Genomic DNA, 26816 nt, shown 5'->3' on the forward strand with positions numbered 1-26816 from the left:
CTACTGATAGTCTCTCTTTTAATGCATGAATCGTTTCAATACAAGCTTTAATGTGATTTACAAGATGATGCTTTTCACCTGGAGGATCATCAAACTGCCACATAAACGTCCTATAGACTAACAGTACAGATGCGGGTCATACGGTATCTATTGACTATCTAGTGGACATCATTGACTTACTGTAGAGGACTCTTGAACAACCACCCCTAACTTCCTAACAAGCACACAACACCAAGCGTATGAATGTGGTTGTACGGATGAATGTGAATTAGCCACCTCCTAAAATATGTTGTTGAAATTGCCCAAAATGAGTTTATACGAGGCATCACCCACCAATGTTTTTTAAAGGGCATCTATTATGGCCTTTTTTACAAGATGTAATATACGTCTCAGGTGTGTCCAGAATGTGTCTGTGAAGTTTCAGCTCAAAATACCCCACAGCACAGATCATTTATTATAGCATATCCAAAATGACCCTATTTGGGTGGGAGCAAAAAACGTTTAAGTATCTGTACCTTTAAATGCAAATGAGCTACAGCTCCTCACTTCCTTTTCAAACAGACAGTGAGCACTTGAAGTTCAAATAGATCTGATTAATACAGTCTGAGACAATAATATCTAGTGGACAGCGTACAACTTGCTAAGGGTGGATGCAAGAGTGTAAGTGGGCGGGGCTTTATCAATGTGACCTCACATTGATAAGACAATCAACAGGCATGTCTAATGAGACTGCTTTGGTTAAATTGGCGGGTGGATTTTTTTCATGGTAGGGTGGTTGTGTTCACACACTGCCAACACACATTATGTCCAAACAACTTGTAAAAGTGGATTTTGAATAATAGGTGCCATCACAGTGGGCACACTGTAATCATAATTGTTAACGTCCATTCTTTTTATATATGCTATATTCACTGGCCTACACTGACAAAAAAAGTAAGAATTGTTTTAAAGTTAATTAAATTGCTATTTTACATATTAATGAAAAATTAAGTGATACGCTTTTACACAGATATCTCATTTAAATGTTACAATGAGGTGCTCATCGGTCATGTCTGTGATTGACTGTTATGATCAACGCCTTTAATGCAATGTAAGTAAATCTTCATGTAATGCTGTAATGTTTTGTTTATTTTAACATTACTATTTTATTGCATTGAAAACATGCAACTTAAAAAAAAAACTAGCCTAAATAACATACACTAGAAAAAATGACTTTCTTACTTAGTATTTTTGTCTTGTTTTCAGTAAAAATACCTAAAAATATTAAAATACTTAAATTAAGATGTATTTTCTTGAGGAGCAAAATGACCTAGGAAAATAAGTTTAGTTTTTAGACCAAAAAATTTAAGCGAAACAAGCAAAAAATGGAATAAGAACATTTTTCTTGAATTAAGTTTTTATGAAAAAAGTTAACTTATTTCAAGAAAATTTTTCTTATTCCATTGGCAGATTTTTTTCTTGTTTTAAGCACTACTTAAAGTTCATATTTTTTGTCTAAATACTAGACTTATTTTCCTAGGTGATTTTGCTCATCAAGACAATTAATCTTAATTTAAGAATTTTTAGATATTTTTACTGAAAACAAGACAAAAATGCAAAGTAAGAAAGTAATTTTTTTCAGTGTATTCATGTCCCAAGAAAATAAATTTAGTTTTTAGACCAAAAATATCACATTTTTCAATGGGGTAAACAAGTTTTTCTTTAATTTTTCTTTAATTTAGTGTTTAAGAAAAATTTTCAAGATTTTTTTGCTTACCCCATTGGCAATTTTCTTTGCTTGTTTTATGCACAAAATCACTTAAATTTGATATTTCTGGTTTAAAAACTATAAAATTGTTAGTGGAAAGCATTTTAGCATCATATATTTGACCTCAAAGTCAGTACATGAAGATGTGATTCCACCCCCCCCCCTTTAGGGGTGAATGTATAGATTAAGAAATGGACTTTGAATCATCATCTTTGTACACATGGTAAATTGTAAAATGCCATTTTTGCCAAAATAACTTGAATTTTCCATCATGTAGTTAACAGATGTTTAAAGTTAATTTCTTTTACATGTTGTAAACATATACGCATCGTCTATTCTTTGGCTATATTTATTAGACTTTTACTGACAGCCCAAATTTTGCCTTATTTTAGCCAAAATTGCTTGCTGGGAACTAATTTCCCTTGTGGGTGAGGCTTTTATATACTCTTAAACTCTTAAAGGCACAGTAGCCAAAAAAAAGACAAAAACTGTAGCAAAAACATTGACTATACTGACTTATTAGGGTGCATTAAATTCAATCAATTAATTAAACATTGAAAGAGAGAGAGAGAGAGAGAGAGAGAGAGAGAGAGAGAGAGAGAGAGAGAGAGAGAGATGTTTACTCGAGTTTCTTCTAAGGGTTTATCATGATAAATACATCTGTAGATCTTCAGTGGTGTGTATATACAGTACAGTAGATGTTGAGTCTTGTTTACAGTGAACACTTACTGATTTGTGTCTCATCTCTGGAGACGAGTCGTGTTCTTGCTCAGACGACAGACAAATCCAGTCGAGTCCTGAAGTTACTGAAGGCCGCAACTTTAAACCAGTGAATAAATCCTGAGCCGTTTAACAAAAACCATCAGCAGCAACTGAAGTTATTCAATCTGTAACAGTGTCATACAGACAATCAATATACAGTAAAGTAATCAGCCAATGGAAACAGTTCAGTGACAGGACGTTCAATATATTATTTCTACTTTATACTCATGGATCAATTCTTTACAGGCTGTAAATGAGTTTACATGTGTTCATCTAAACCCGTTCAAGTGTGTTGATAGTTTTCTGTCTCTGAAGTCTGTATTGATATAATCCACAGATTTGGTGCAAGTAGGTCATAAAGAGCATGGAAAAATACAGATGAATAATTCACTTACTGATTTACAGCCAAATAAAAATACAAGATGCCCTCCTCTGCCAAACCAGACCTAGTTTAAGCAGATGATTGAACTTCAGTGTGGCTTTGCTTGAAAGAAATCTAGTCATTTAGTTTTTTGTGGTCTGAGCTTTTACTGTCCTGGTCTGATCAGGTTTAATGTTAGCCTTGCCTGTCTATTAAAATCATTTCTTAAAAATTCAGCAAAGACATAATATAGGTATAATATTAAATGAAATGATATAAAAATGGAAACTGTTTTGATGATTGTTTTTAAGGGCTGGGAAAAGATTAATCGCAATTAATTGCATTCAAAATAAACGTTATTTTTGGCATAATATATGAGTGTGTGCTTTGTGTAATTATTATGTACATATAAATACACACACATTTATGTTTTGTATATATGTATTTAAGAAACATTAACATGTGTGTATATATATTTACATATATTTTATATATTCTATATTATATATAAATAAATAAAAATCTGAAATGAATATATGAATGTGTGTGTGGTTAAATATACATAATAATTACACGCAGTACACACACACATTATGCAAAAAAATACTTAGATTTTGTATGCGATTAATCGTGATTAATCTTTTCCCAGCAGCAGCACTATTGTTTTTGTTAACTAAAAGGCTTTATTTTTATACAACAAAATCATACAATGACCAAAAGCTCAATCTAAATATATGACAAATATTTTGCAAACAGTATTATGTCTTTCTGTACTATGATAGCGCTGTTGTGAGGTAAAGACCAGACACAGTCAAGCACGTGACATACAGGAACCAATAGGAAACGTCTTTGTTAATATTAAACCTGTCAGGCTCTATTTGAATCTGTGAATGAGATTTGAAGTCTGTGCCACAGAGGAAAATATTTAATAAACAGCATCTTAAGTTTCACTATGGCTATGGTTACGGGTAGAGAGGAAATTTCACAGTCATATGAAACTTTTATGCTGCTTCATGAGTTAAAATTGTACTTCATTGGCAACAGACACGACCCAGATGTATGCTGTGATTCTCTGTGTCTACTCTATATTATAACCAGACTGAGAAAACAAATGCAAAATGTAAGTTTAGAAACTGAAAAGCTGAGTGATGTAATCCAGTGCTAACAAGAGTTTTCTCACAAACACACAGTGATTTATACAGATAAGTAACTCTTAACCAATGTTTGACTACACCCGTCTAAAGCCTGTGATTAATTGTCACCGAGATGAAAACCAGCAAATATTTTCCCCTTTGAAGGAGCTTATTTAAATGTTTGGTTGTCATGGTAACCTGGCTCACAGCATCACTCGGTCAGATGAAGAAGTTCAGAGATTCTTTACTGACGCCCATCTTGAGTCTGATGACCACACGTAGCTCTGTCTGGATTTTAGGGATATGACCTAGCCACCACATACATTTTAAAAATCTATTCACAACACCTTAGCAACTGCATAGCAACCACCTACTACATCCCAGCAGGGGCTTCAGGAAATCTTAAAATCTAGTCCATCTTTGCATTGAATAAGAATGACAGTGATGAATAAACATTCAAGATTCTGTCTTTATATAAGAGCATGTGGCTATAAATTAAATTCATGTTTATATACTTACTTTAATAAATTACATTATTGCAAAACGCAATGTTGAGCCTCATTTTGTGAGTCACATTTCTTCTTCTAAATCTTATTTAATCTCCACCAACATAAACTTAATTCAGCGTCATTTCAATCTGTAAAGCTTCAGAAGAAAGCGACTTACTCAGTAATATCTGTATTGGAAGAGTTTGGTTCCAAAACAAGATAATTTTTTGTCAAGACATGTTTATTATTATGTTATCATGTTTTTATTGTGTTTTATTGTGCTACTTAGTTTAGTTATGAAGGCTTAAATCAAAATTTAATTTTCAAATTTGAAAGTACCGCATCAGAAATGAGTGATGGAAACGACACATTTAATAAAAAAGAGAAAATGCTAATAATGGGAGATGGAAATGCATTTGCCAAATAAATGCTGATATAGCAAACATTAAACGCACGCATCTAATCGTCTGCTACCGCTGATGGGTTTCACAACCCCTGCAATGTTAAACACGTCAAATACATTTCTGCACTTGTACGCTAAAATTCACACTCAAAGACCTGATGTAAAAATTGAAGCTGAATGTTAAGATCTGCACGATGGATAGTGATCACAAACTTAATTTGTAGTTGCAATCAAATAGTCACAAAAATACAATTATCAAAATAAACTACTACATTTTAGCATACAAGTGCAAATGTATTTTCCTTAGTAGACGGATGCAGATGCTGACCCCATAGCCACTTTCACAGCCATTACAGTCATTTCCTAAATTAATCAAACATTACTGAACCTACAGTTTCCATGTGAAAAATAACATTTGATCAAGCGCTCTACACAGCACAGATTCTGATCACAGATCAGCTCTGATTTCCTGTGACCTGATTTATTTAATTGTTTATTGAACACAGCCCAGGGCTCGACTCTGACCCGACCGAGCTGTTTGATGCCAACATTAACATGTCATGAAAACGACGCTCTTCTGTCCTGCACCTGAGGTGAAACATCTGGAAAAGTCATTTGACTGAACACTGGCAGTTCAATGCGTCTATGATGTGTGTGTGTGTGTCTGTGTTTGTGTGTCTGAGACACAACCCATACTGCAATACATTCAGTATAAAATATCAGTACTGTATAATACCTGCATAAATGTTTAGCATTCTTTTACAAATATTACAAATACATATTGTAAAATATATTTATGTGAATAAGAAAACATTCATATAATGTATAAAATATATACAGTATTTTCTAAGTAATATATTTAAATATGTTTTATGGGATGTGAATTACAAGCATGTTAGGTGCTCTTTATTTAGAAAGGATCTTACTCATATTTTCTGTGTCCTCATGAGTTTCCTCCCTGGAGTCTTATATGATTGAATTGTAAAGTGATGAAGTCATGAAGTCAGACTTTCACTTCCTCCGTCTCAGACTGACTTTAAACAAAAAAAATCATCATCTCAATGTGCCGACCAGCTCAGCATCTGCAGACAAAAGAGATTTCCCATCATAAAAACACCCCAGGCTTTCAGCAAGAGTTCAGAGAAAAGGATGACATCAACAAATTTAACAATTAAAAAAATCTCCTTCAATTGATTATTTCATGTGCTTAATGGGAAAAAGTGAATGATACAAAGATGTGTTAAAAGGGTTATTAAGGGTTATATATAGCACAAGCAAAACCTTTCTACAATCCCAAAAAGCGATGATGTCATCATGCCCATAACTTGAAATCTCTTAAAGATTTTGTGGACAATGGAAACACATCATCATCATCTGCAACACAGACTCTCAGACCAATAATTCATCAGCAAAGAGTTAAATCTGATTGTCTAAGACGACAGTAATGTTACTCAGAGCTCTTGTAAGATAAATGGAGGCTATTACCACTCACAGTTATGCATTTAAACACCCCAGCGTGAAGCTAGTAAAGTTTCCAAAGTGTAAAGAGCCTCAGGAAAAAAATGTCTTCCATCTGGAAGCTTGAGGTTATGATGTGTGTTGACCTTCGATCACAGAGCAGATGAACATTGATTCAGTTTAATCATGCTAATAATATCATCTGTAGATCTAAAGACATTCAATGATCATATAGCTGTAGTTACAAGCAATGCTTGATAATGTCATATAATCATCTTTATATCAACTATAGGGGAGAGAGGGGTCACACTGTTTATAACTCCAATACTACACCTTAAAAAATCACTGTTTACTGTACATTTATATTGATGTTATTTACTGGCAAAAGTTTGTTCAAAAATGAACATGAAACATTAACAAGTCTTTGTCTTTACAGAATAAAACTATAAAATAACAGCCTCATGCAAAGCATTCTGAGAACCAGAAATCCTCATCAACATTTTACCATTTTTTCCTTCAGATATTGTTTCCCAGAACGCTTTACATGAGGCTGTTATTTTAGTTTTATTATTAAAGGCGGGGTGCATGATCTCTGAAAGCCAATGTTGACATTTGAAATCACCTAAACAAACACGCCCCTAACCCAATAGAATCTGGACCTTCTTTTCATAAACCCGCCTCACACATATGCAACCCAGGCAATGATGTTTGTTAGTAGACACGCCCCTTACTGCTGATTGGCTACAAGTGTGTTTTGGTACTCGGCCCCATAGATATATATAAAGGCTAGATGTCTCACTCGCGCTTCCGCACTTTTTTAAAAAGTTGCCAGCCAACACCAGCATTTTTCATGATTTCACAAAAGTTTAATGCCTTCCAGAAAATGTTCTTTTTTATATATATATAAACAAAAAATATATCGAAAGAAAGAACAGACCCTCTGCTTTCAAACATACAAAAAAACTTTTCATCCTACCTTCATTAGTTCTCTTTCTATCAACTATCAAATATGGGTAGGTTTCTTCAAAAACACCCAATTTTGAGCAAAAAGCTGAGATATTTCTATTTTTGTGAAGGACTTCTGATAGAGATCAGATGCAGAGCGATCTTTAAAACATACACGGAGGTCTTTCTCTTTCACGTGAGGCACTACTTCCGGGTTGTTACAGCAAATGTTATTACAGGGTTCATTAATGACCTCCAAACTGAACAATCCAAACTATTTCCTATTTTGCATCACAATGTTATATTTCTTAAATTATTAAACATTTTGTTTCTTTCAAGATTGAAGTAGACGGGAGTTTTTCCGTTATTTTTTAATGAAATCATTGTGCCATATTCACACACGTCGTGATGATGTAAATATTTCTGACTGTCATAACAGAAAGATTTGTTGATCGATTGCGATCTCTGAATGAAAGGTGCAGAAATATGTTTTCAGTCAGTCTGTCTAACAGATATGATTGCTTCATTACATAATATAAGAAATCTTAAAAACAACAACATTCAATAACAGCCTCACAAATAAATCTATCATTTTTTTAGGACTGAACGGGCAGATAAATTATGGTTATTATTCAAATATCAGTTTACTCTGGCAAAACTTAATGTTCCTGTAGGAAAGATTTCACAAGACTGCATCAGGTGGAGGTTTTATTGACCACCTTCATATATCTGTCAGACATTACAAGAGTACAACAATGTGATAGGAAAGATTTCTGCACGAGCAGACACAGATGCTGAAGAAGAATGTTGTTTTCAGTCACACATTCATTAAACCTTTAAATGATGCAGAATATCTACTAAAAGAGTGGAACAAAAAGTGATTGACAAGTGCATGAGCAGCTCAGTGCATCGTAGTACACAACACATTTTAAAACACTCAAGATCCTAAAGACATATAACAACCCTCATTCCTCTCCCCTGACCTTAAATATATTACCACCAGGTGTGTGAAATGTAAGTCAGATGCTTGTAAAGTCACCCTCTTGGTATCTGTGTGTATTATGGGATGGCAGAAAGCAGGCTGGCCCTTAAACAACCCCTCATGAGAGCGCAAAAACTTTTCTTTTCCATTCACACAGAGCTGCCCAGGGTTCATCCAGACAACTACTGCAGACAATAAATCATATGAAGTACAGGTAAAGCCCTTGTCTTAAGGCTTATATATAATTTATTTCTTTAATTACCATGAGCCCGTCATACAGAGAAAACAATAGGATTGCAACAGCAGGTAAATTACAGCTGATCAAACTGTTCACATTCACCTTGTAGATAAACTCAGTTGTCGCTCCATTTCTGAGATCTGAATCATGTGTAACTCTTGCATGACTGCTTATCATATATTAACTGTTAAATTGTCAGCATTTTTACTTCATCTCCACAGCTGAGACATGCCAAAATGCAGCTATGGTAAACCATATGTCAACCACATTACATAAACAAAATAATAATTCAGTTTGGATGTATTTGTGGTCATCAGTGTGTATGTGGTCTGTGTTGCATACAAACTAAGATGGACAACTTTATAAACTTCTCACACATCTGCTTAAACACAAACAACAGAAATATTAACATAACAAAAGTGGAGGAATCTATGGAGATTACACTGCATGATTTACTGAATAAGCATATTTTATTCTTCACCACAAAAGCCTGCAGTACGCCAATGTTTGGGTAATACATCAGAGAAGTCAGCAATATTTGGAAAGTCATGTCATTCAGGGATAATACAAGAGCAAAAACACACCTGTGATTTAAAAAAATGGAAATTTTAACACTCCGTTATTTGTAGGCTCTGTGCTAAAACCTAGGGAGCTCCCTACATAGGCAGCACTTTCAAAGGCTGCCTAATAATGTGCCTTGTGTTGGTCAAATTCACTTCAACTATTTAACCTTATATGTGTGTGTTCTACGTATTTAATGCTTATTAGAGCATCACATCATTATCATATGAATAACTGCTTACTGTATAAATACCTATGCATACTATTAGTAGTATACTATTGCACTAACATATCTTAAAACACATCAGTGCTCTTTGCACACAAGTAATGTTTTTATATTTCAAAATTCAACTAAGGCCTAGTCCTGGCTTAAGCTAATCTCTGTCTGGAAAACAACCTCATAAAGTCTTGATTTAGACCTAGACACTAATGAGTTAAATGATAATTGATCACAAATGAAGAGTTCTCTCTTTAAACAGAAAGTTATATTCCCATTAAATCACTTAAGATTTCATTGCTTGTATTATTTGTATCCTGTGAATCTGTTACCTGGAAACTGTGTGCAGAAATCCCATCTCTCCGTCGTTCTGGCAGCGAGAAACGGAACAGTCGATTCCCTCAGGACTCCAAACTCTTTTCCATACAGCTTCAGAAACCTCTGCACATGCTGTAAATGACTAAAACATTTGTGGTGTGCTACGGAAGACAGAAAAAAACACACTGCCATGTTTGGTCTTCATCACAATCAGAGAAAAGAACATTAAACCTGTTTGAGGAAACATTATATTAATGAGTATATATACACACAAATATATGCATCTCTGGCTCAAGAGAAATACTTTCACAACTCAGAGATCTCATTGATTGTAAGAGACATAGTTACTTGTTTATTGAACTTTTTGTTCAGTTTGTTCATTTAAATATAATTGTTTATTTCTTTGAGTGTGTGCCCTCTATAGGTGAGAGAAATGTTTAAAAGGTTATGCCACCCCTGACGGGAAGGAGGCGCCGGTGCAAGAACATACAGTTTTTTTACCATACTCAGAGAGAATGGATCTTACAATGCATTTTTAATTTTGATACAATAAACTTTTAGGGTTCCCACACCTTAGTTCACATCAAATTCAAGGACCTTTCAAGGACTTTCCAGGTCCAATAGCATGAAATTCAAGGACTAAATGTGGGGACACATTTCAAGTGAGAGCAACCTTTTAAGATACATTGTTACAGTTCCTTTTTGAGGGAACTCGTGCTGTGTCACTGCGGTGACACTTTGGGGACGCCTCCAGGGGTAAGTGTGTCTGAATGTGCATTTCAAATTTAACCAATGGTAAGTCTTAACGACAAAGACAGGGTGACGCGGGAGCCAGGAAGCATATCGCTATCTGAAATATTGCCAAAGACGGCATTACAGGGACTCAGGAAGTATGACAAGAGAGACCCAGCGTCTCATTCCCTTCTCAGGAAACAACAGTTTCATATGTAACCCGAGACGTTTTCATGTATCAAACACATCTATGCAAAAAAGCATTTTGGTATGAATCAACATTCGCATACAGAAGATATAAGCATTTAAGCATCTAAAGTCTATCATTTTTATAATATTATCCTACATTACACAGATAAAATAGATTCTAAATTTGCATAAAATAGATACACGCACTTTTAATGACCTGTATCTATGTATGTATATTTTCAAAAACTTTCCAGGATTTCAAGGACCTGTGGGAACCCTGAACTTTGGTTATCATTAAGAAACATCAACAAACCTCTTTGGATCTTGTCGTGCTACTTTGTATGCGTCAGAAACATTGCATCATTACCTTTCATAGTGGTTAAGAAACAAGGGATAAAATTGGAAATTTGAAAGCTGGTTTACTTGTACAAAATGTCCAAAAACTCGCTTTTGAAAAAGGAATGTGAGAAGAAGAGGATTACCCTTAAATGTAACAGGAATGATGGACTGTGACCACATGGCATTGGAAACAACAAACAAAGGAAACTTCTCAAAGAGGTATGTGCTTGTGAAAACAAAGTGCTGAGTTAAAGCTGAGGTGAATTTGAATGTTATTGGAAAGACTTTCAAGTTTGTGGATTAAATGATTCATTTGATGACGGGGTTTTAAGGTCTTAATTAATGTGATTTTAAAGAAGAAACCAAAGGAAATGTGAAGAAATAGTTTGGAAATAGGAGATTTGCTTATTTGAGACTAAATGGATGAGTCTGATAAAACAATCCCCAAGCTCGGCTCAAAAAGACTTAAATGAGGTTGCACTTCGTTTAAAAAGCCTCAAGATCAGGCAAGATGGCACATCTTATAAGACGAATGAATACTGTAAACTCTTTGATGACTGATACTGAATATTTTGAAGAAATAAAGGGGAACATGTTCAATGAAATGCTTGATGTATTCAAATCACTTCAAGAATCATATGAACATAGGGTGGCCATTCGTGCCAGTTCCGCCGGACACGTCCCGAACATGTTTTCGGGTTCGTTCTCCGGAAGTCGCGTTGGTCGACCGCATACGTCATCAAGGTTTAATATTTCCGGATTAATTTCAGAAAAGCAACCGCTACATTTCAAGGTAAGAATGAAACTACAATGATTGTATGTCTTAAAAGAAATAAATCTTCATTTTCTAATGTATTTTTAACTGAAATGTGAGAACCTCGATGACGTATGCGGTCGAGCAAGGCGACTTCCGGAGAACGGACCCGAAAACATGTTCGGGACGTGTCCGGCGGAACTGGCACAAATGGCCACCCTATATGATTGATGTATATAATTGCCCACCTGTGTTAAGTGAACAGAATAAAGTTGAAAACTTTAAAACCTGGTATGAACCAAAGAATAAACCAAGTTGATATGTTTGTCTTTGATGTTGAGAAGTGGATTTCTGCTATTCAAGAATCTCAAAATAAGGTTCTTCTGCTCTAAAAGTGACTGACCAGCTAAATTATGGAGATAAGATCTCAGTGGTTTCATCTGTGCATAGCAATAGTTTAAGCAGATCAAGTGTATCAACATCAGCTTCAGCACGCATTTGTGCAGAGGCAGAGAGGGCAGCTTTACTTGCCAAAGCCAATGCATTTTAACAAAATTATGCTATAGAGAACAAAGAAGAGAAACTAAGAAAGATGAAGGAAATGTGGGAAGTTCAAGCTGAAATTGCAGTCAACACAGTAAAAATTGAGTATCTTCAGGAATGCTAAAAACCCTGTGACAAATGCAGACACAAAAGATGGCACGAATGTGTATTGTGAGGAAATGTTGAAGGAAATATCCAGTGCAACAAACACACGAGAGAGGTGCGTCCAAAAGAGACGGTTCATAGCCCTACAGCACCAAGACATTCTTATCCTCATAACAGCAATGCAATTCATCAACACACCTCTAGAATTACTGACTCTAAATCATCTGCACAAATCTCACATACAGCTCAAGCAAGACCACCAGAAAGTAGAAACTCAATGTCATCTAATGTTATTCAAGGGCCTGATTTTGTTACTATTCTCCAAAGGCAAAATAACTTGACAGACATGCCATTACATGTGAAACATCCAACTTGACAAGAGGAGATATTTTGCAATACAGGTCATTCCTTCACTCTTTTGAGTACATCACTGAGAGTAAAACTGATGATAATGCAGATAGGCTGCACTTTCTCATTCAGTACACAAGGGGGCTACCACAGGACCTCATAAGAGTTTGCCAACACATGTCACTGAGCAGAAGTTACCATAAGGCAAAGCAGCTATTGAAAGAGCACTTTGGTAATGCATATATAATTTCGTGTTCTTATTTTAAGAAACTGCTCTCTTGGCCTTCAATAAAATCAGAGGATTTGAATGCTTTACAGGCATTCACATTGTTTCTTGGAAGCTGCTGCAACGGTATGGAAGACTTGGAGTTCATGGAAGAACTGGACACAGTCTCCAATATGAGGAGTATTGCTCTCAAGCTCCCATATTAGCTCAGAGAGAGGTGGCGCACAAAGGCATTTGAGTTACAAGACAGGAGGAGTAACAGGGTAAAAATGGTAGATCTTGTCAGTTTCATTGAAAAACAAGCAACAAACATTGTCTCAGACCCAATATTTGGTGATATCCAAGACTCAATCCCAAGTAAAGGAAAGCCTAAAGTCTTTTTTTTTTTGCGACCAATGTGCATGTGAACTCACTACAGACCACATCTAAGGATTCAAAATCATCATCATCATCATCATGTTGTCTCTAATCTAACAGTGGACATGAATTAAAATCATGCTTGCAGTTTGAAAGACAGCCACACAGGGAACAGTTAAACTTCAAAAGAGAGAATAGAATCTGTTTCAGGTGCTTAACCAAATAAGGACATACAAGTAAAGACTGCACAAAACATCTTACCTGCACCTTATGCAACAAACAGCATCCAAGTGTGTTACACATCAAACCAATGGAACCATTAAAACAGGTTAAAAGTTCTATAGGAACTAAGATTCTGCACACACATGCCTTTCTTGATCCTGGTAACTCGGCAAGCTTCTGCACAGAGAATCTTATGAGGAAACTCAACATTAATGGACGAAAGACCAATATTCGAACAATGAGCCAGGACAGGTCTGGGCCCTCTTATGTCATCAGTAAATTAATTGGAAGTTTCTTCATTGGAAGAAAATAACTTTATTCAATTCCATTACCAGAAATCTACACACACCAGCGCATGCCTGTTGACATCTGTAACATTCCCATAAAAAAGAACTGTCAAAATGGCCTTACCCGAGTCAGGTACAGCTTCCGAGGAGTTGTTGATCGGAAGCAATTCTCCCAAAAGCGAGTACTGTCATGAAGGACAAGGAAAATCCTAACAACCAACTGCTTAACTACTTCTCAAGTTGGACAAAGCTGAAAAGGGCTATAGCATGGTTTTTGAAGTTCAAGAATATCTTTGGCTTGCTCAGTGCAAAAAGAAAAGAAAAACAGGCGACCTGCATAAATAAGGACACTCAGAGTCATTACAAGGTATGTGACAACATTAAAGCATTCAAAAGATCACTTGGAGGACAGTCCATAACCCTGGATGATCTCTTGAAAGCAGAAAATACTATGGTTGAGTTTTGCCAAAAACAAAAGTATTCAGAGGAAATGGCAAAAAATGGAAAGGCCATAATACATTCAGCTGTAATGGATGATGGAGTTTTGAGGGTTGGAGGAAGATTGGATAAGTCTGCGATGCCTGAGGAGTCAAAGCAACCAATGATACTTCCAAAAGATCATCACATCTCCACACTTATCTTAAAGCACATACACAAGCAGCTTGGACATGCTAGCAGAAACCATGTTCTCTCAAACTTGAGAAAGAAATATTGGATTATAAATGCAGCCCACAAAGTTCTTTCCAACTGTGTGGTGTGCAAACGTGTAAGAGGAAAGGTTGGAGAGCAAACAATGGCAGATTTACCAAGAGAAAGACTACAAGCTGATCCTTTCAGTAATGTTGGCATTGACTACTTTGGACCTTCTGAGACAAAGAGAGTTAGAAGTCATGTAAAAAGGTATTGAGTCATTTTCACTTGCATGACAAGCAGAACGGTTCACCTTGAAATGGCTCACTTATTGAACACCGTACTGCATATTCGATCTGATAATGGAACTAACCTGGTAGGTGCAAAAAGAGAGTATCTGAAATCACTTTCAGATTGGAACCAAAGCAGAATCCAGAAGGCAATGCTCCAGAAAGGAATTCAGTGGACATTCAATCCTCTATCAGCTTCACATTATGGGGGAGTATGGGAGAGACTTATTCGAATGGTGAGGCAGATCTTATGCCCTATTTTACAACACCACACCCAGGATGATGAAGAACTACAAACACTCTTTTGTAAGACAGAAGTAATCTTAGTCATCCCATTACCACATTGTCTGATGACCATCACGATCTGGAACCTCTGACACCAAATCACATTCTCCTGTTAAAGTCTAGCCCACGTTACCACCAGGATTGTTTCAAAAGTCAGATATGTACATCAGACGTCCTTGGAGGCAAGTACAATATTTAGCGGAGCTGTTTTGGAAAAGGTGGTCACAAGAATACTTACCATTACTGCAAAAATGTCAAAAATGGATTACTGCTAAAGAGGACTGCAGAAAGGAGATTTAGTGCTAGTTGTGGACAGTTCATCACCTCGTGGATCATGGCCTATGGGAAGAGTAACAGAAGTTCTACCTGATTCCAAAGGACTCATAAGAACTCTTAAACTTAAATCAAAAACTGGTTTCTTGGAAAGACCCATTACCAAAATGTGCCTGCTAGTAAAAGATACAGAAGATTAGCAACCATAAAAGTGGCGACTGAATAAAGATGAATATTTCTTTTTTCAGTATAAACAAATGTGGCTCCATTTACTTTGGTAATTGATGTTTAAACCCTCAATTAGGGGCCGGGTGTAGGAGCCATAGATACTAGCTTATTTAACTTTGTTCAGTTTTTTGTCCATCCACATGGAGAATGGATTTGAGTTGTTTGTTTTGTGCTACAATGCATCTTTAATTTTGATACAATAAACTTTGGTTACCACTAAGAAACATCAACAAAGCCTCTTTGGATCTTGTCATGCTACTTTGTACGCGTCAGAAACAGTGCATCATCACCTCTCACAGAAACAAGGGATAAAACTGGAAGTTTGGAAGCTTGTTTTTCGCTACATTTATGTTTCTCCTAAAAGTCTTCAATAAAAATAGACACAAATGAGAGAATAGTTGATGAGTACATCGCTATAAAATAAAAGTGGTTAATATCCCCCTTTCATATGTAAAGCGCTTTGAGTGCTGCAGAAAAGCGCTATTTAAATGTAACAAATTATTATTATTAAAATTGGTAAATATAACTCAATACACATACTGTCAAAAAATGCATTTTTATCAAATCAACATATATTTTTATGCAACTTTAACTTAAAAAAATGAGTTAAACAATTTCAACTTATCACAGGTCAAAACTTAAAATAGTAGATTGAATTGACAAAACCAATTTGTTGTAACTTCATGCAGCATTTTTTAACAGTGTTAGAATTATAAACATGGTATGGCTTCATACTGTATTTAAATAAATAACTTAAGTTGCAAAAAATATGTACAGTACACTGTAAAAAATACTTTGCTGCCTTAAAATTTTTTGTTAAATCAACTGAGATTTACAAGTTATGTCAACAGTTATAGGTTGTCGCAACTTATAAAATATAGTTGAGACAAGTCAACTTAATTTGATAAGTTATAACAATTCACCTGTAGCTCATCTCTAGTCAAGATAAATAATAGTAAGTTGAAATGACTTGTAAATACGAGTTGATTCAACAAAAAATTTTAAGGCAGCAAAGTATTTTTAACAGTGTAGAAAAGAGTTTTATTTTAATTATTTTACAAGATTACCTAATCATTAATGAAGTGATGATACAGAGGTTTTCAGTATTAACTTCACATTCAAAGACATTTCTAATCAATAACTTTACCTGTGACCCTTCAAATTTTTTAGAAACCCAATAGACATCAGTAATGTATGTGCCTTTGATATTTTCTCTAATATAATGACCTTTATACAGATTTCATACAGTATTACTGAGTTAGAGATGTTACCTGCAGTTCATGTGTAAAACAGAGCAGCATTACTCAACATCTGGACTATAACGCCACCACCTGGTTACTGCAGGCATTATGTGAGTTTTATCTCTTTAGATTAAACACACCAGTCAAACAGAGATAGCACTAATACCAAACACTAACCAAAGACTAACTAACTAAATATAAAACATCACTTCATCTCTGAAGAACACCAGACACAGCAACAACACCCAGATTTATTATAACATGTGTTTGCTAAAACAAAAATAAATATGACGTATCATAAACTTTGACATGTGCTGTATATTGAGGAGTGTTACTGCTTTTCTAAGAAATCAGACATGTGATTTTCACAAAACAAGCTGCAAAGGCATTTATCATATCTGAAACACATTTACATTACATTTACACATTTAGCAGACACTTACAGTGCATTACAAGGTATACATTTTTATCAGCATGTGTGGTTTAAACCCATGACCTTTATATAGAAGCACAAAAACACATGACACACTGTATATTAATATGATTGGAAATAAATGCTCTAACAGAGGTAAAAAAAATGTTTTTTAGTTGCAAACTGTATATGTGCATGTGCAGAAATAAGAAATCTGAACCTTGAGACATGAGGACATATATTTATGTGTATTTATATAACTAACCCCAGCTATAAACGTTCATACTCACAGCAGCTAATGTCCTAGTAAACCTTTGGTAAACTGTTAGGTAGAAAAACGATGGGGTAAATGACAGAGTAAACCTCATACTGCATTTAAACAGCCCATCTTCCATATGATATCTTCTCAATCAAACCATCAAAGTCTTTTCAAGTACTTTTCTGCACTCGTAACATCTAAAAATAACAAACTAGACAGAAGTACAGAACCATGAGGTTGATTTAATTGAGTCCATATATGCAGTTAAAATATAAATGGATGCTGAATACAGAACGAGTTTTATTTCCTCTGGGGCTTTTACCAGCCAAAGGGAAAGTGTGTGTGTTGGGTTTATATTAACACATTCATTTATTAATGTTCTTTAATGTCTTCAGCTCCCCAACCACAACTCCCACAACTCTTAAAATCTTCATATATTTCATTCATGTTTAACAGTCTGAGAGTTATATAATACACTTTACACTACACTATTTACCCCATGAGAACTCTTACATCACTAGAAGAGCTTTTACCTAACTTATATATTGACCTTAACCTCAGGTTATTAAAGCAATATTTCACACTCATAAATTAAAAAATTAAAAAAACCTGGGACTCAAATCTGTGTAAGTTCTACAAAGAAACAAGCAGTTTTTAACACATCATCGTGAGATACATTTGACATTATTGAACTCATTAATGCTGAATTAAGAACACGCAATCGATGATATTGATCTGAAAAATATTAAAATAAGAACATTAAGCCAAGGTTTGCAATAATAGCGAGTGAAATCATGAAACCTGTACAGACAGGATTAACTACTGTACTTTCTTAACTGATGGGTTATTTTCAACTCAGCCTTAAGGGTCAAAGACAGACAAATCCAAACCGTTGGGATGTAATTTAGGGTTGTTGATGTATTAACCTCAAACCAATAATCAAATGTTAATAAATATGATTGTAATTTATTTAAAGGTGCAAAGTGTAAATTCTAGGAGGATCTATTGACAAAAAAATCAAATAACTATAATTTTAGTGGTGTACAAATCCCTTACATATTGAACAGTAAAGATTCGTTTCTATCTACATACACCACTGGTCTCCTTACATTGAAGTCACTGTCATGTTTCTACAGTAGCCCTAAATGGACAAACTGCTCTACAGAGCGCATTTCGTCAGCGTGTTTTCTCAGGCGACATCATGTTTGTCCTGTGGTGGCTACCGTAGCTTCTGAGGGGTGAGTGAATGTGATCCTGAATTAACACCATTGTTGGTCCTGGATCAACATTCCCATTAACCAATCAGATTGCAGGATTAGGGTGTATGCAGGATTTAGGATTGGGTTAGGGGCTTTTAAAAAAATCTTCTGAAACTATTATTTCACACTAATTTGAAGGGAAAATAAGGTTTGAGTAAAGGGTACGTTGGGGTTTCTTTGATTAAAATAAACATTGATTCAAGGTTCACATCTATACTTTGTGAAATCACGGCGATTCAATGGACTGAGCCATTGGATCCGATTCACAATATCACATTCACCACTATATGCTGCTTGAATCTACACACAGCACCTTTAATCTTTTAAACAACAAATAAAAATTACAAATTAATAAATACAGAATATTTAACTTAGCATTTGCCTTTATGCTGTTCAAAGTATTACAGTGATTTTTTTTTAAGAGTTGCTACATGCTTGCATCTAACAGTATTAGGTAGTATTATTTATTCACTTATGAATAATAATCTCATGTTGCTTTAACAGTACTGTTTAGAAACGGAGCCAAACTGAACAACAGGTCTGTGTGTACATAATGCATAACTGTCATAGTTAAAAATCAATCTCAAATAATTAGGGCTATGAATTGGGTATGTATATTTGGTTTTGCTCTAAACTAGCAGTTTGGTGGCACAAAACTGACAAACACCAGAGTTTGAAGGAGTGTATATTCATTAGCAGCTGGCAAATCCACACATACAAGAGTTCCCTGCAAAAATGAAGAATATCATGAAGTTACAATAAAATCTGTTCCTGGATGCTGACCAGTGTAGCTTTCCAGCCATAAGAAAACTCAATAAGAGTAGTAGATGTAATGCAAGCCACCTGTATGAATGTACAGCACCTACAGTATAGAATCCAATACATTTATGAGACTATGTTCTGATTGATTGGCCGTAGATCGGTATCGGTCATTCATCGCATTAAATTTCGCATCTTCATGCCGAAAGTTTGTTATTTATATGTGTTTTTAAGTTTTGACGGATTAAAGTTTCATTTTACTCACAGCTGCTCTTGTCACAGACAGCCTTTCATTCAGCACAAGTACAGAGCAAAGATCTCTCTCACGTCTTAAAGCTACAGTCACCTAATTCATCTCTCACTAATATTAAAGAGAAATATATTTGATATTTGAATTCACATTAACGAATGCGCGATCTGACTTTACGGTTGCTGATGAGAACTGGGATCGAGATCGCTGGAAAAGGGCTAAATTTGGATCTGTTCCTCAAAATCTAATGAATTTTAAAGATGTGGATTACAGCAAATTAATAAAAGTAACATCTTTTGTGAATTTATGTTGTATTTTGTTGTAATTATTGCTTAGTAGTAATAATAACGTATTGCATAGAAGACAGCAGGAGAAAATGCGTTTTTGTGTGTCATGGCAAACAAACTAAATATAAATACAGAAATGCTATTCATTTTAAAGTTTTGAAATCTTAAATATTGTGAAATTCTCTGAATATCATAATCATTTCATTAGGTAAATGGGTAAACTGTCTTAAATAAATAAGTCAGAAAATATGACTTAAAACATGTCATTGTTATGAATAAGAAACGCCAATGCCCGCGATTTTAATATTTATGAATAGGAATAACTTATGTACAAATTTGTACGTTTTTAAAGCTGTAAATACGTAAATATTTACGTATTAGTCCTGTCAAAACGTCTATATTGTACGTGATCTCATGAGAATACGTGTGTATTTTTACGTTTCAGTGTGGTTGTACAATACGTACATTTACTTAACCCACACTGAAACGTAAAAATAGACATGTATTCTCATGAGATCACGTTGCACATACATACCTTTTGCACATTTTATTTATGTTTAGTAGCTATTTCTAGCTCAAGCAAATCCACAAACTAATAAATTAATTTATCATTTTTTACAAGGGCATCTGTTGACTGCTGTATATAAAACCCCTCCAATATAGTTGTTGTTATTTCAGGGGAGGAGTTGAGTCAGCAAAAAAAATTTAAAATAGAGCACCGGCACCTTTTTTGGCCCACTTAAAGCACTGCTGAAGACTTTGATGCATTTTATTTTCTGTACTTTTTACAGATATATTTGATTGCTCGGTGTAGAATGAATATTTGTTGTGCTTATTTATTTGATACTCTAATAATAATAAATGCATTGAATAATTGAATAATTGTAGAGCATTGACTTAGCAGCTCAAATCTCATGGGTTCAATCTGCAGGAAAAACACAAATACTGATGCATGGCTTGAATGCACTAAAACATCTGCATAAATGTAAATGTGGTTTCTGCAGGAATGATAATATATTCTCTCTCTCTCTCTTGTCCCATCAGCTCTGGATGGCAGACGTGTCTGGCGACAGAAATTGGCAGATTTGTTTCTGTCTGCCTGGTACATTTCACAGCCTCATAAAATATTTTGCTGCTTGTGTAAAATAAATCTATTATATAGTTTTGCTTGCATAGGAATTGATGATGAGATATGGTTCAAAGCTGAGGGAATACAGAGGCGCTGGCATAAACAAAATAAAGAAACTAATAGAAATGTAAAACGTTATACTTTTATTGCTGAACGTGTGCTGTATTTCTCACAGAGAATCTCACAGGAATTGTGTTTGATTTCAAGTCTCAAAGGTATTCAATGAAGCATTGCTGTGTAGAAGATGTATTCAGCTTTCAGTTTAAAAATAATCTGCATTACCTTTAACTACACCCACAGTAAACCACTAACACATCAATCAAAGTCATCTGCAAATGCTGATCCTAATGCACGGACCGTTTGTATTTCAATACTCTACATACAGTAAAGACTACACCTGGACAGGAATTGACTTTCATAAATAAAATGAGGGGAACGTTTTTTTGCAGATGGTTTTATATTTTATGCCAAATACATTGACATGGGCCTGGTTTCACAGACAGATCTTAAATTAAGCCAGGATTAAGCCAGAGTTTGTAGCTTTTATTCGAAAAAAAAGCATTACATAGCAGTGTAATATTTTAAGATATGTCAGTGCAAACTTTTTGTAGTTCAAATAGCTCAAACATGTGCATTTTAGTCTGGGACTAAGCTTAAAGGTGCAGTGTGTAGATTTTAGCGGCATCTAGCAGTGAAATTGTGAATTGCAACCAACGGCTCAGTCCACCATTCACCGAAACGCATAGAGAAGCTACAGTAGCCGCCAAAGGAAAAACGTATTGTTGTACAGTAGTGATAAAACACGCTCTGTTGAGCAGTTTGTACGTTTAGGGCTACTGTATAAACATGGCAGAGCAAAATGGTGACTTCCATGTAAGGAGACCCGCAGTGTATGTAGATAAAAACGGCTTTTTCTAAGATAATAAACACATAACAGTTCATTATGTAAGGTCTTTATACACCCCTGATAATATAGTTATGTATATAATAGTACATTTCTGTCATTAGATCCATCTAAAAGTTACACACTGCACCTTTAAGCCTTGTCTGTAAAAACCAGGCCCATGTGTGTCCAGGAGTCCCCAAAACTTTATAAACAGATCTTTATATATCTATAGGCACATTTAACAAATAGGGGTCCACATGACAGCATGTGTGCTACAGCTATACAGTTTATCTTGTAGTTTATAAATCTGACCAACAGATCAGTTTTCACTTGTTGTATTTCTGGTTTGGCCTTTTATGTTTTGTCATTTGAGTTAAAGGAAAACACAGTGGGGAAAATCATATCTTAAAGTCATTAAATATAAGATCTCCTATCTGCTTCATGATTATGTTTAACAGATGAGTATAATTTATGTTAAAGTATGATGAATACCTGCCAGCAGGGGTCAGCAGACAGCATGTGAACTTCACTGAGCATCATCATCATCATCATCATCACGCACAGACACAAACACAGATCCAGACAGGTGATTTACCTAAATCACATGTAAACATACGAGTCTAATCAATACTTTAATCTTTTGCATGTAAACAATTCTTGCAGACTTACACAACCGCTACCTCGATATAAAATCCCCTGAGTTATGAAAGAGAAACCACTTAACAATCTAATGTTCCTCTAGAGAGCTAATACATTTCTTTATGCACGCACGCTCTTGTAGCAGAGTAAAACTTTAAGCATTCACGAGAGCAAGAGAGAAAAAATGATATTTTTGTCCTCCTGGCAGCCACTTTATCTTCAACAGTATAATAAATGGAAGGAGGAGGGCGATTGATGTACAGCAGGAATTCAGATGAACCCGGGCGACTGCTTGAAGAGATAGTTGTGATGCACTGAAACTTCCTCGGATTCAATAATTTCCCCTCGGTTCCGCAGTGCGAAGAACGGAACTCCGTAAACCGAGGGAGGGAGAGAGAGACTACAGCAGGACAAGAGGTGATGCTGTCAATCACAGAAGAGAGGAATAGCAGGTTTGAAGAGCAGAAAGATGAAGAACTGAAGAGAGAAACAAGAGGCTTTCAGCTTAGATCAAACACACTGATGACAATAACAACAGCTGTTCATAAACACAACTCCTTACACATGTAATATCCTGATCGGAGAGAGGACGACAAAAAAACACACAAACACAGCAGGCGGCTCTGGATGCATCTGGTTTTCTGTAAAACCTCATTTCTCATTTGACAAGCTGCTCGGACTCTGATGCTTATCCATTGAATAACAGTGCCGCAAATAGAAAATTTAAGTACAAGCTCAATATAACACTTACTGTGCGTTCACACCAGACGAAAATGAAGCGAATAAATCGCGCATAGTTGGATGCTTGAACATTTTGAGTTAACTCGCTTCATTCGCATGTAACATTTGAACGCTCCTGGTGTCCACATACAGAGACAATGATTGTGTTCTTCATTGTTGCTTATTTCTGCTTCAGCTCACTTTATGCCATAATCACTAGAGCAAGCTTTTGATTTGTTAATGCGGCTTGAATATCCGCCCACGTTCAGATTTTTAACTCGTGTGAATCAGGCGTTACGCACGTCAAACTTCCAAATCGCTTAATTCGTGCCGCGTTATGTTTATCACATCATTGCATTGACTTAACATGTTAAACACTCACACTTAACGCTTCATTTGCGTCTGGTGTGAACGCACCATTATACAATGTCTGTCATAAGACAACTGTACAATGAATAGCCAGGTACTATATATAAAGTCTATTTGTAAAGAATACGTCTGTACGACTACAAAGAGTACCTTGACTATCAAGACTTGTATACTTGTGAACTAAATTTCAAATTTTTCATTACTTCAAAAAATCCCAACATGTAATACTCATTTTAACCTGTGGAGGCCGCCATTATGTTCCGCATGTAGTGCATTCTGGGTCAATGACATGTAAGGGTTGTCGCAAAATATAACGACAGTTTATTATAGTACATAGCCTACTATTCTGCCCTCCAAAGGCTAAGTGCAGTATCTACGCAAACACTGAAACTGAGAAAAATGGCTTTAAAGTTTTTTACACCAGCCAGTCAAACATGTTACTGCAATTTTGGCACACACATATCTCTGAAATGGGACAAAATTGAACCAGGAGACATTGTCACAAGACACAACAGATCTCACAAAGCCCATTTTAACCCTTAACTCAATTTTGACCAAATGCGTAGTTACTGCGCTTTTGCTTTGTAGGGCAGTATGGTATCTCCTATAATTTTACTCCCCACTCCTACTTTCCTACCTATTTATTTTGATCATCTTTCATTAGTATGTTTCCTGTATTCTTCAACATTTCTGTTACTCTCCAGTTCAAAAACTTTCATGTTTTTTTATATATATATTTTTTTATATTTTTAATGGCATGCAGATGTCAAGATCACAAAGCGCAACCTACTGTCTGTGCCCATTAATAACTCATATCACTTAATTAACCTACTAATTAAAAACTTGTTTATCTCGCTATTAGTGTTAATAAACAGGTTTTGATTGCAATGTTTTGACATCATGTACTGTGATATAACCAAAACGGCAGCATCTGGGTAAAAAGATTTTTCAATTAAAGTTTACTAAAACTATGACATTTGCACTGATTTTATTTTATTTCACATTCATATAGATAATCCCACTCTTCATCTATTATGCCTTACATGTGTTTATAGTCGGGCCAGGGTATCCCTTTAACATTATGGGGTGGTTTCCCAGACAGGGATTTTCTTAAACCAGGACTAGGCCTTAGTTTAATCAGGAAATATAACTAGTTTGAACAAACATTACCTGTCTGCATTATGTATTTTATGATATGTCAGTGCAAGTTGTTTTTAGTTTGGGCAGCTCTTACATTTATTTTATTCTAGGACTAGTCTAATCCCACCCCTATATCAGCTAGATAATGTGCTAATACATCTCAAGCTAAATGAAAAAATGAAGCTTTTTTGTCTTGTTATTTAGCAAATGAGAAAAATGAAATAGTGATGGGCCTTCATAACTTTCTGGTTCCTTACAGTGTCTCTGTCAGCGGTGTACACGCGTCGTCCTCTTCTCTTCTCTTCTCTTCTCTGGACTCTTTGCTCTCTCCTCACGTCAGCGTTAATTCTTCGCAGCTTAATTGAACTCCAGCAAATGACAAGAAGTCTGAATTACTGTTTCCAGCCCCACATGCTGTTTCATCCTCCTTCTGAATAAAACATAATACAGTATAACCATCATCACTGTCACCGATCCAAACCTCAGTCCCTAACAACAGCTAACCTGTGTGGACCTACACCTTTCTCACTTTGTTTTTTCTGAATCTCACCGTCTTTTAATCTGTTTGTTTCAATCTCTCTCTCTCTCTTTCTTTCTGGCTTGCTGTAATACAGCGATTCTGTGGAAGAAGCCCAGGCAGGGAGTGATTGAAATTCATGAGACAAGTACTAAAAGATGAAGTGTCTTCAGGGTCGTCCTCCCTCCCCATGTGGGCACTGCAGCTAAAACGACTCTTGTATTTATCCAATGGTACTCTACAGAAACTGGACTGGATTATATTAGATTAGATCAGAGACATTGCAGGAGAGACAAATGAAAAAAATACCAACACATTAACCTGCTAAACCCTCATTATAAACATCAACTAAACTGTTTCTTGATAAGTCCACATGTGATCGTCGTCATCATCATCATCATCATAAACACACGTGATTGTCATTGTGTACTCACCTGCATGTAGTTTTAAAATGTGTTTTGTTTAGATGTGTAACACAGGTGATGGATGAGACGATGGTGAGCTCCAGAAATCTCATTCACAGTTATGCTATATTTAATGTCAAGTCATTTGATATGTTGTATGATATTCCGCCTGGATTTGTGATTATTGAGAAATGTAAGTTAATCCCACAAACTCTAAGCGTTAGTTATTTAGTGCAATATGCAGGTGAAATGAGATAATTCATTCAAAAACATTAACTTAAATTCGCCAAACGCTGCTAACTACCCAAAGCGAGCGACGCAGCTCAATCAGTGTTGGATTCGAGAACGAATCACTCGGCTGAAGTGAACCGGATCTTTACAGCGAACCAATTCAACAAATCCGACGAATCGTTTGGAAAATGTCCACAAGGACTAACTTCCCATACGGCAAAACAATTAATTTCTATGACCAAATATCTGTTAAATATATGCTAAATACATTTTGTAGAATGTTAAGCTTAATTAAATATTTATATAAGATTTTTGAAAATATATTTAGTTTTAACCTTCATACCATAAACATATTTTTTAAAATGTATTTTAGGGGCAACAAAAACATTTCTCATTTTAAAACCCATATGGCAAAAAATATTTTTTTCCTGACGAAAATATAAAAGTTGATATGTAATGTATAAAGTTTTAGTATAAAATATATGTATAAAATATAAAATTATAAGTATCTTTTTGCTGTTGAAAATTATTTTATTTTAATCTTTTTTAACCTGTTATGTTTACAGGTTTGTAACATAGGCCTACTTAGTTTTTTCCTATGTGACGTTAATATAAATGCTTTAAAAAATATTTATTTATTTATATATTTATATCAAAATATATTTCAAAATATACAAAAATGGCCAAAAATATATTGGTTAAAATTAATTTTTTGTAAACATATTTCTAAAAAATGTTCAGCACATATAATTTTTGGCCATTTTTACATATTTGTAAATGTTTTTTTTTTTTTCCCTTTAGAGTTTATGACACTGATGTTGATACTGAGCATGCATGTACTGGACAGATTTCATCATTTAATTTTCCAAACATTACTTCATTTATGTGGTGCT

The 26816-nt window shown here is 35.2% G+C and overlaps 1 protein-coding gene across 9 annotated transcripts in view; it reads right to left on the minus strand.

Moving 5' to 3' along the window:
• tnca (tenascin Ca) overlaps positions 1 to 26014 on the minus strand; it is a 103152-nt gene extending 77138 nt beyond the window's left edge. For 8 of the 9 annotated variants that reach the window (XM_073860391.1, XM_073860392.1, XM_073860393.1 and 5 more), the window contains exons 1-4: positions 22396 to 22498; positions 9628 to 9774; positions 5821 to 5976; positions 2477 to 2634 (exon numbers count right to left, since the gene is read on the minus strand). The gene's annotated coding sequence lies outside the window, so the exon portion shown is untranslated. Of the gene's footprint in view, positions 1 to 2476; positions 2635 to 5820; positions 5977 to 9627; positions 9775 to 22395; positions 22499 to 25722 lie in introns of those variants that run through there. The other variant, XM_073860398.1, reaches the window with a different exon arrangement.
• Positions 26015 to 26816: the final 802 nt, after the last annotated feature.

This window comes from Misgurnus anguillicaudatus, chromosome 22, assembly GCF_027580225.2.
Source record: "Misgurnus anguillicaudatus chromosome 22, ASM2758022v2, whole genome shotgun sequence".
Classification (NCBI taxonomy): Eukaryota; Metazoa; Chordata; class Actinopteri; order Cypriniformes; family Cobitidae; genus Misgurnus; species Misgurnus anguillicaudatus.